Raw genomic sequence first — 10,166 nt, forward strand, 5'->3', positions numbered from 1 at the left:
AGATCAGAAACTCTATAAATATGGTGTTGTGTTTCTTGTGGTTAGTCTCCTCAGGAAGGAGGTAAAACGTCATCTCTTAAGCTGACTAAGCAGCCTAATAGAGCAAAAACTCTCCGTGTCTCACAGTCGGTGAGTCTTGACCAGCGGACACGTATTTTTTCACTATCTGTCTGACTTGTCTGTCACCATTGACTGACATTACATGTTTCATGTCCGCATGAGAATTTAATGAGTCTGTACGTGTCGCTTGTTACCCAAGTTGTCATTGTCCTTTGTTCAACTTCTGGTTTGACGTTTGCACGTCCAATGCAAGTCTGCAAGCCCGCTAATGTCTATGTTCCATAGTGTCGCTACAAAAAAGATATTGTGCTGTGTTGTCGAACGTTCATTCAAAGTGCCTTGTTCTCATTCCTGCATAGTCTCATATCTTGATTCTCCAATGTCTGTCATTAGTCTAAATGGGTTTATCGTGGACATAGTTCCGGTTCTCATCTCACCCTTGAACCTGTCCAGAGCAGGACCATCATGTTGTCGTAGCTCCAGATAATACATCAATCCTCTACTTCCGTCTCCAGGCGGAGTCCCACGGTAATATCCTGCTGACCACCCTGGAGATCCACAACGAGGTGGCAGGAAATGAGGTCACCACCAGCCTGGCGGACAGCAGGAACTCCTCCGTCATGGGATTTGACAACACCAGCACAGGTACCGGCGTCCAGTGCAGGAAGGCGAGCCGGTCCTCGGGTCCTCGCCACAGCCTCGACAGGCACGCCCAGCTCAAGAGGCACAAACTGCGGCGCGCTCGTCGCAGCTCAAAATCAAAATCCCTGACCTGACGGACGTAAACGCCATCGACAGGTGGTCGCGGATTATCTTCCCCTCCGTTTTCTCCCTCTTTAATCTAATCTACTGGATGTATTATGTCAACTGATTGACTGACTTTAGGGTTAGGTGGTGTTAGAGTATTTTTTTTTTCTTTCGTCATTGTTTTGTCTTTTTTACGCGACAGGAAATGTTTTGCTATCGAAAAACAAAGGACTGCCTCTGTATGGCACAGACAAAATGTTTTGACTTCTTTGTTAAAGTTTTTATATTTGCAGTCATACTCAAATTATGGATTGCGGTGGATTGCTAATTCTGAAAATGTTGTACAGAACTATGTGGATAAATACCCATACCGTAGGACTGGTACTGTATATTTCCCAGTATTCTTGCCCCTCTGTAGTTTGATAATGGAGATCTTTATACCCAATTCAATATGTGCAATTTGCAAGAAAGAAAAGGTAATTCTTACATTGTTTTGTTTTTTAAACAAACCCAAAATAAAATTAAAATGTTATGTAATGTATTATGCATATACACAATGAATTGTAATGAATACTTTATAATTATTTACATATTATTTGTCATTTATGCGAATCAATGCAAAAAATATATACTCATGTTTTGAGATGCTTTATCACGTATATATTTTTGTCTTGGTCAGATAATATAATTTTTAAGTGCACATACAGTATTTGCAAATTTTACAGTGAAGTGGTCCTGTTAATGTATGTCTATGTACAGTGTATTATTATTATTATTAATAGTAGTATTGCTATTATTATTATTACCATTATTACATACTGAACTATACCATTTTAACATAGGTGCAAATGAATGTCTACTGTTGAGGGTTTAATATCTCAGGTTCTGCATTTTGCTAATTGGCAACCATTACGTTTTCAAAATCCTGTCAAACAGTCTTGAAATTGGAATATTGATTGGGAATCTAAACATACCCACCACTGCACTCTATGAATCTGTTACGGTTCACATATTTTCTATCTGATATTGTGAATGCATGACAGGATTTCACTCAGTAAATTGACGACATTCCTTTAAATCAGCTCCATCTTCGATAGCTGTCGAACTCTCCTGCCAACGGCCTAGTGCTATGTACTGTATCACATGTCTTTGTGAAATGTTCTGATATTTTTGTAAGGTGTAACGTTGACTAAAGCTACAGTATATTAACTCCCTCTCTTGCGCGCTAGCATTGTAGAAAATAGATTCCCTCGGTTCACAGCATTCCATGGAAGTGGCAGGGTTGAGGGTTTGTTTGGTTTTGACCATTTGACTGATCTTTACTGCTGAAATGACCTCCAACTGTAAATATAATGTATATAACAGATTTGATGTAAGTGTGCAATTTTTTAAAATTTGGGGTTGTCTAATTAGTTGTCTGTTTTTATAAGACAATGTGAAATACCGATGACATTTCTGTCCTCTTTAAATGTTTGAAAATCTATTGAATGAACATGTGGGGTTGATCATATTTTTGGGGATCCCTTTCTTCAGCTTTAGAAGCGACGAATGCCATGAGACTATCTGTCAAATGCACAGCCAATATAAATAAGACAACGAAACACATTGTAAATCAAGGGCATTGCGAACCACTGATATACACAGTACATCATCCATGTCTATATTTCTATCATCTATTCGGCACAGCTATCATAGAAGCACATACGATGTGTCAGTCTCTCAGTTTTACAACTGATGCATGAATTCTGTTCTACAGGGCAAGGACAACGAGCCATAGTCATGAGATTGTCACCAAACATCGAACGCATCCCACGAGGAAATGTAATCAACAGCATGGGAGTAGCTAACGTTTGGTGAAGCATTGCCGTTGTTCAAATCAGGCTGCTCTAGGTGAGAGACAATGCCTAGATGGCACTGTTTCTTGTTTCTCTATGCATGTTATATTGCATGAGTAATGTGGATTAAAAACAACAACAAAAACCTAACCCGACCTTCTTAAACCTGTATCGCAGGTTCCAAGTACAGTTCCAAGAGATTGTGATAAACTGCCATTCTCTGGTTGGTTACAGAGTAACCAATCATATCCTGGGGTCAATGGCTGGGATTCACAACGGCAGTCTTCAAATATATAACACATGTATATACGCATAAAGAATAAATCGCGTGCCCATGTATTTTACCATTACCAACTTGCAGCCAATTGCTTATAGTAGTGACATGTATCTCTGGTATGTAAATATGCTTTGCTACTTGATCATTAAGCTTGTTGTGTGTTTTGGGTTTGAGTGATATAATGGTAATGTGTGGTGGTTACACACGCTGGCCCATAACAGTTCCAGACCCCGGGGTTTCCCTTCTCTACTGTGTAGATGAGACCGTGTTGGCTGGGTCTTGGTGTACGATGACTAATATCTCTTGGTCTTGGTGTAAGATGAGTTATTTATCTTGTTCTTGGTGCAAGATGAATCAAATATCTTGTTCTTGGTGTAAGATGAGTCATCTTTCCCGAGTCGTAAAGACTTGAGTTAGCCCTTCAGAGCTAATGCCTAGTCTTTAGATCAGAGGGCTGACGGTCTTGTGGCATGCAGGAGACCTGGGTTTGAATCCCGGTCAGTCACATTGAAACCTTCAATCTGACACTGTTTCATGCATTAAGTGCACTCATCTTCGCTGGCTTCTAATGTTGTCTGGCCCATTATGGAATGTCAACATGTTCTGTTCTGCCATAAATGTATATTTAGGTATAGATATCTGTGTTTATGTTTCTCTCCCTTATTTCTTTAGGTTATAATGTTGCTCTATTAATGAAATAATATCAATTGTATGACAGTAATATTGGGTTTTGCATCCATTCAAATCCATGTTTTCTGTAACACTTCTGTTATAAACTATAGCAACAGGATGAACAATGGACAGACTTCAAAGACAACATTTCTTGTTCCTAATGTATTTCTGTTGAATGATTGAATCTAGACAAAGCCCAATAGTTTATGTTTTATATGTCAGGTGAAGATAACCAGTATTCCTGGATTACCAGTGTTCCTGGATTGTGATTAAAACTGTATTTATCAATTAATATGTGTGTGTGTGTGTGTGTGTGTGTGTGTGTGTGTGTGTGTGTGTGTGTGTGTGTGTGTGTGTGTGTGTGTGTGTGTGTGTGTGTGTGTGTGTGTGTGTGTGTGTGTGTGTGTGTGTGTGCGTGTGCGTGTGCGTGTGTGTGTTGCATGTTCTGATATGCCTTCCGTGACCGTAAATACACAATATAGTTGTTCATAGCCATGTACACTGAATGTAAATGAATTTTTATCTCTCACAGTGTACATATTAACTCTTAAGGAAGTGTTTTTTTTCATTACTCAAAGGGGTTCATTTAACACTGGATTAGTGGGATTCATGTGTACACTGAAAGTGTTACATTTAACACTGTCCCAGTTTAATTTGCAATCATGGACTGTAGTTCTGTGCCTCCTACAAATTGGGTATTCAAACTCTAGTACACGTCCAAAAAATGCTTCACACTCTGCCTCTCCACCATCCAGCCATCTAGCTTAATTAAAGCAAGGGCCCTGGGCCGTGACCTACAGTATAAGTCGTCCATTACTCTGAAGTTGGACCCGCCAGACATACGATCATTTTATCTGAGTAAGGAACCATCCACACTTTAGGTCAACCTGCCTGGGGCACAGAACCAACAACACACTTAACCAGCACGGTCCGAGGGATTACACTATGTCATAAAGTGCCCCAAAACACAACTCTTTCCCTTCAAAGTTTTGGCATCAATGAATCATGCGACTCCACCTCCTGAATTTATCATACTGTTTATTTTTATTTAACTAGTTAAGTCAGTTAAGAACAAATTCTTATTTACAATGACGGCCTAGGAACAGTGGGATAACTGCCTTGTTCAGGGGCAGAACGACAGATTTTTTTTTAACCTTGTCAGCTCAGGGTTTTAATCTAGCAGCCTTTCGGTTACTGGCCCAACGCTCTAACCACCAGGCTTGCTGCCACCCCTGTTACTAGTAAGGCCAACAGTGTTTTGTATGCCAAAGTGCAGCCTACTCATCGTGGCTGCCGCCAACAAAACAACACATCTAAGGAGACGTTGAGATGTAGCCAATAAAACTACACTTAGGCAATATAACACGATGGAGACACAAGTGTTATGACTCTGATTATTACCAGTAACCTTATGGGGCAAGTGGTGTGATTGTGGGGGTCGCCATAGAATACACCTATTTTGTGTAGGAGGTGTGGTTGATAGATTGGTTGTAATAACAGGCTGTGGGAAAATGATTCTGTATTTCCTGGAGGGGATCTCAACCCAGCATTAGAGTGTACAGCTGCAAGAAAGGTGACAGAGGCAGCTGTGGAATAATTGTCACACCCTGATCTGTTTCACATGTCTTTGTGATTGTCTCCACTCCCGCCTGGTGTCACCCATCTTCCCCATTATCCCCTATGTATTTATACCTGTGTTCTCTGTATGTCTGTTGCCAGTTCGTCTTGTTTGTCAAGTCAACCAGTGGTTTTGTCTCAGCTCATCTCTCTTTTTCTCACCTTCCTGGTTTTGACCCTTGCCTGTCCTGACTCTGAGCCCACCTGCCTGAGCACTCTGTCTGCCCCTGAGCCTGACTGCCGTCCTGTACCTTTGCCCCACCTCTGGATTATTGACCTCTGCCTACCCTGACCCTGAGCCTGTATGCCGTCCGGTACTGTTGCCCCACCTCTGTTTTACTGACCCCTGGCCGCCTTGACCTGTCTATTGCCTGCCATTGTTGGATTATTAAACCATTGGTAATTCTATGTTGTCTGCATCTGGGTCTTACCTTCATTCCTGATAATAATGGTGATATTCAGGCTTTGACTGACCAATAGGCACCATTGAACTAATTCTCACTTTTATTACACCAATGTTCAACCTCATTTGATTCATTACTAGTATGATTCTACAGATATGAAAGCACAAACCCCATGACAAAATACTGCCAATCACAAGCACTCTACGTTGTGATTAAACTTTACGTGGTATCGGTATAAAATACCTAATATGTAGTGGTTTCAAGAGTTAATCATATACAGTATGCAATATTTATCCACCCTAAGGTACCGTGGGGATCTGGCGACTACATATAGACTGTGGAAATGAATTTCTTAGCAGCCTACCAGTTCTCTGAGGTAAAAAACAATAGTGTATATGAATAATTGCAGGGGAAAATGCTGCGGTAGGCAGTTCAAACCCCAGGCACCCCCAGCTTCAATAGGGTTGCTCATGATAGATTTGTATACTTTCTTACTTAAAACTTGGACTCCATGGATCTCGATCCCAAAGTTGCATTACTTAACATACCATTATTAGAATCATCTAAAGATAACAGGACTTGAGCAGGCAGATGTATGGTAATTTGCCCACCCAGTTTGTTTCATTAAATAAGTATCAACACATCCAACCCTGGATGATATTCCTGTATTGTTGAAATAAAGCATATGTTCTTTGAGTCACCCATATTTAGTCTAGGATACGGCTACCAAATTCTCCCCATACAGTACACTCTCTCCTCCCTTCTCCCATACAGTACATTCCCCCTCCCTTCTCCCCATATAGTACACACTCTCCTCCTCCCTTCATCCCCATACAGTACATTCCCCCCACCCTTCTCCCCATACAGTACACACTCTCCTCCTCCCTTCATCCCCATACAGCACACTCTCTTCTCCTCCCTTCTCCCCATACAGTACACTCTCTCCTCCCTTCTCCCCATACAGTACATTCCCTCCTCCCTTCTCCCCATACAGTACACTCTCTCCTCCCTTCTCCCCATACAGTACACTCTCTTCTCCTCCCTTCTCCCAATACAGTACACAGTACACTCTCTCCTCCCTTCTCTTCTCCTCTGCCTTCTCCCCATACAGAACTCTCTTCTCCTCCCTTCTCCCCCTTCTCCTTCCTTCTCCCCATACAGTACATTCCCTCCTCCCTTCTCCCAATACATTACACTCTCTTCTCCTCCCTTCTCCCCATACAGTACACTCTCCTCCTCCCTTCTCCCCATACAGTACATTCTCTCCTCCCATCTCCCCATACAGTACATTCTCTCCTCCCTTCTCCCCAGACAGTACACTCACTTCTCCTCCCTTCTCCTCATATAGTACACTCTCACCTCCCTTCTCCCCATACAGTACACTCTCTCCTCCCTTTTCCTCATACAGTACACTCCATACTCCCTTCTCCCCATACAGTACACTCTTTTCTCCTCCCTTCTCCACACACAGAACACTCCATCCTTCCTTCATCCCCATAAAGTACACTCTCTCCTCCCTTCTCCTCATACAGTACACTCTCTTCTCCTTCCTTCTACACATACAGTACACTTTCTCCTTCCTTCTACACATACAGTACACTTTCACCTCCCTTCTACCCATACAGTACACTCTCTCGTCCCTTCTCCCCATACAGTACACTCCATACTCCCTTCTCCCCATACAGTACACTCTTTTCTCCTCCCTTCTCCACACACAGTACACTCCATCCTTCCTTCATCCCCATACAGTACACTCTCTTCTCCTCCCTTCTCCCCATACAGTACACTCTCTCCTCCCTTCTCCCCATACAGTACACTCTCTTCTCCTCCCTTCTCTCAATACAGCACACTCTCTTCTCCTTCCTTCTCCCCATACAGTACATTCCCTCCCCCCTTCTCCCCATACAGTACACTCTCTTCTCCCTTCTCCCCATACAGTACACTCTCTCCTCTCTTTTCCCCATACAGTACATTCCCTCCTCCCTTCTCCCCATACAGTACATTCTCTCCTCCCATCTCCCCATACAGTACATTCTCTCCTCCCTTCTCCCCAAACAATACACTCTCTTCTCCTCCCTTCTCCTCATATAGTACACTCTCACCTCCCTTCTCCCCATACAGTACACACTCTCCTCCCTTTTCCTCATACAGTACACTCCATACTCCCTTCTCCCCATACAGTACACTCTCTTCTCCTCCCTTCTCCCCATACAGTACACTTTCTCCTCCTCCCTTCTCCCCAAACAATACACTCTCTTCTCCTCCCTTCTCCCCATACAGTACACTCTCTCCTCTCTTCTCCCAATACAGTACACTCTCTTCTCCTCCCTTCTCCCCATACAGCACACTCTCTTCTCCTTCCTTCTCCCCATACAGTACATTCCCTCCTCCCTTCTCCCAATACAGTACACTCTCTTCTCTTCCCTTCTCCCCATACAGTACACTCTCTTCTCCTCCCTTCTCCCCATACAGCACACTCTCTCCTCCCGTCTCCCCATACAGTACACTCTCTTCTCCTCCCTTCTCCCCAGACAGTACACTCTCTCCTCCCGTCTCCCCATACAGTACACTCTCTCCTCCCTTCTCCCCAGACAGTACACTCTCTTCTCCTCCTTTCTCCCCATACAGTACACTTTCTCCTCCTCCCTTTTCCCCATACAGTACACTATCTTCTCCTCCCTTCTCCTCATACAGTACACTCCATACTCCCTTCTCCCCATACTCCCTTCTCCCCAGTACACTCCATACTCCCTTCTCCCCATACAGTGCACTCTCTTCTCCTCCTCTCCCCTCCCTTCTCCTCACGTCTCCACATACAGTATACTCTCTCCTCCCTTCTCCCCATACAGTACACTCTCTTCTCCTCCCTTCTCCCCATACAGTACACTCTCTTCTCCTCCCTTCTCCCCATACAGTACACTCTCTTCTCCTCCCTTCTCCCCATACAGTACACTCTCCTCTCCTCCCTTCTCCCAAAGCATTACACTGTATTTTCCTCCCTTCTCCCCATACAGTACACTCTCTTCCTTCCCTTCTCCCCATACATCACACTCTCTCCTCCCTTCTCCCCATACAGCACACTCTCAGCACACTCAGCACACTCTCTTCCTTCTCCTCCTTTCTCTTCTCATACAGTACAATCTCTTCTCCTCCCTCTCTTCTTCTCATACAGTACACTCTCTTCCTCCCTTCTCCTCCTTTCTCTTCTCATACAGTACAATCTCTTCTCCTCCCTCCTCTCCTCCCCATACAGTACACTCTCTTCTCCTCCATCTCTTCTCATACAGTACACTCTCTTCTCCTCCGTCTCTTCTTCTCATACAGTACACTCTCTTCTCCTCTGTCTCTTATAATATAATAATAATAATAATAATATATCATTTCTCACTTACAGTCATGTGTGCATACATTCTCTTCGAACCCACTACCCTGGCGTTACAAGCGCCATGCTCTCTGAGCTTCTCCCCATACAGTACACTCTCTTCTCCTCCGTCTCTTCTTCTCATACAGTACACTCTCTTCTCCTCCCTTCTCCTCATACAGTACACTCTCTTCTCATCCCTTCTCCCCATACAGTACACTCTCTCCTCCCTTCTCCCCATACAGTACACTCCATCCTCCCTTCTCCCCATACAGTACACTCCATCCTTCCTTCTAAACATAGAGTACACTCTCTTCCCCTTCCTTCTAGCAATACAGTACACTCTCTCCTCCCTTCTCCCCATACAGTGCACTCTCTTCTCCTCCCTTCTCCCCATACAGTGCACTCTCTTCTCCTCACGTCTCCACATACAGTATACTCTCTCCTCCCTTCTCCCCATACAGTACACTCTCTCCTCCCTTCTCCCCATACAGTACACTCTCTTCTCATCCCTTCTCCCCATACAGTACACTCTCTTCTCCTCCCTTCTCCCCATACAGTACACTCTCTTCTCCTCCCTTCTCCCCATACAGTACACTCTCCTCTCCTCCCTTCTCCCAAAGCATTACACTGTATTTTCCTCCCTTCTCCCCATACAGTACACTCTCTTCCTTCCCTTCTCCCCATACAGCACACTCTCTCCCCCTTCTCCCCATACAGCACACTCTCAGCACACTCAGCACACTCTCTTCCTTCTCCTCCTTTCTCTTCTCATACAGTACGATCTCTTCTCCTCCCTCTCTTCTTCTCATACAGTACACTCTCTTCCTCCCTTCTCCTCCTTTCTCTTCTCATACAGTACACTCTCTTCTCCTCCCTCCTCTCCTCCCCATACAGTACACTCTCTTCTCCTCCATCTCTTCTTCTCATACAGTACACTCTCTTCTCCTCCATCTCTTCTCATACAGTACACTCTCTTCTCCTCCGTCTCTTCTTCTCATACAGTACACTCTCTTCTCCTCTGTCTCTTCTCCCCATACAGTACACTCTCTTCTCCTCCGTCTCTTCTTCTCATACAGTACACTCTCTTCTCCTCCTTCTCTCCTCCTCATACAGTACCTCTCTTCTCCTCCTTCCCTCCTCCCCCTTCTCTTCTCCCCATCTCTTCTCCCCATACAGTACACTCTCTTCTC

At 44.0% G+C, this 10,166-nt stretch overlaps 1 pseudogene; it reads left to right on the top strand.

The window, feature by feature from the left end:
* LOC124008363 overlaps positions 1-3,881 on the top strand; it is a 58,296-nt pseudogene extending 54,415 nt beyond the window's left edge.
* Positions 3,882-10,166: the final 6,285 nt, after the last annotated feature.

The sequence above is a fragment of the Oncorhynchus gorbuscha genome, linkage group LG21, assembly GCF_021184085.1.
Source record: "Oncorhynchus gorbuscha isolate QuinsamMale2020 ecotype Even-year linkage group LG21, OgorEven_v1.0, whole genome shotgun sequence".
NCBI classification, from domain to species: Eukaryota; Metazoa; Chordata; class Actinopteri; order Salmoniformes; family Salmonidae; genus Oncorhynchus; species Oncorhynchus gorbuscha.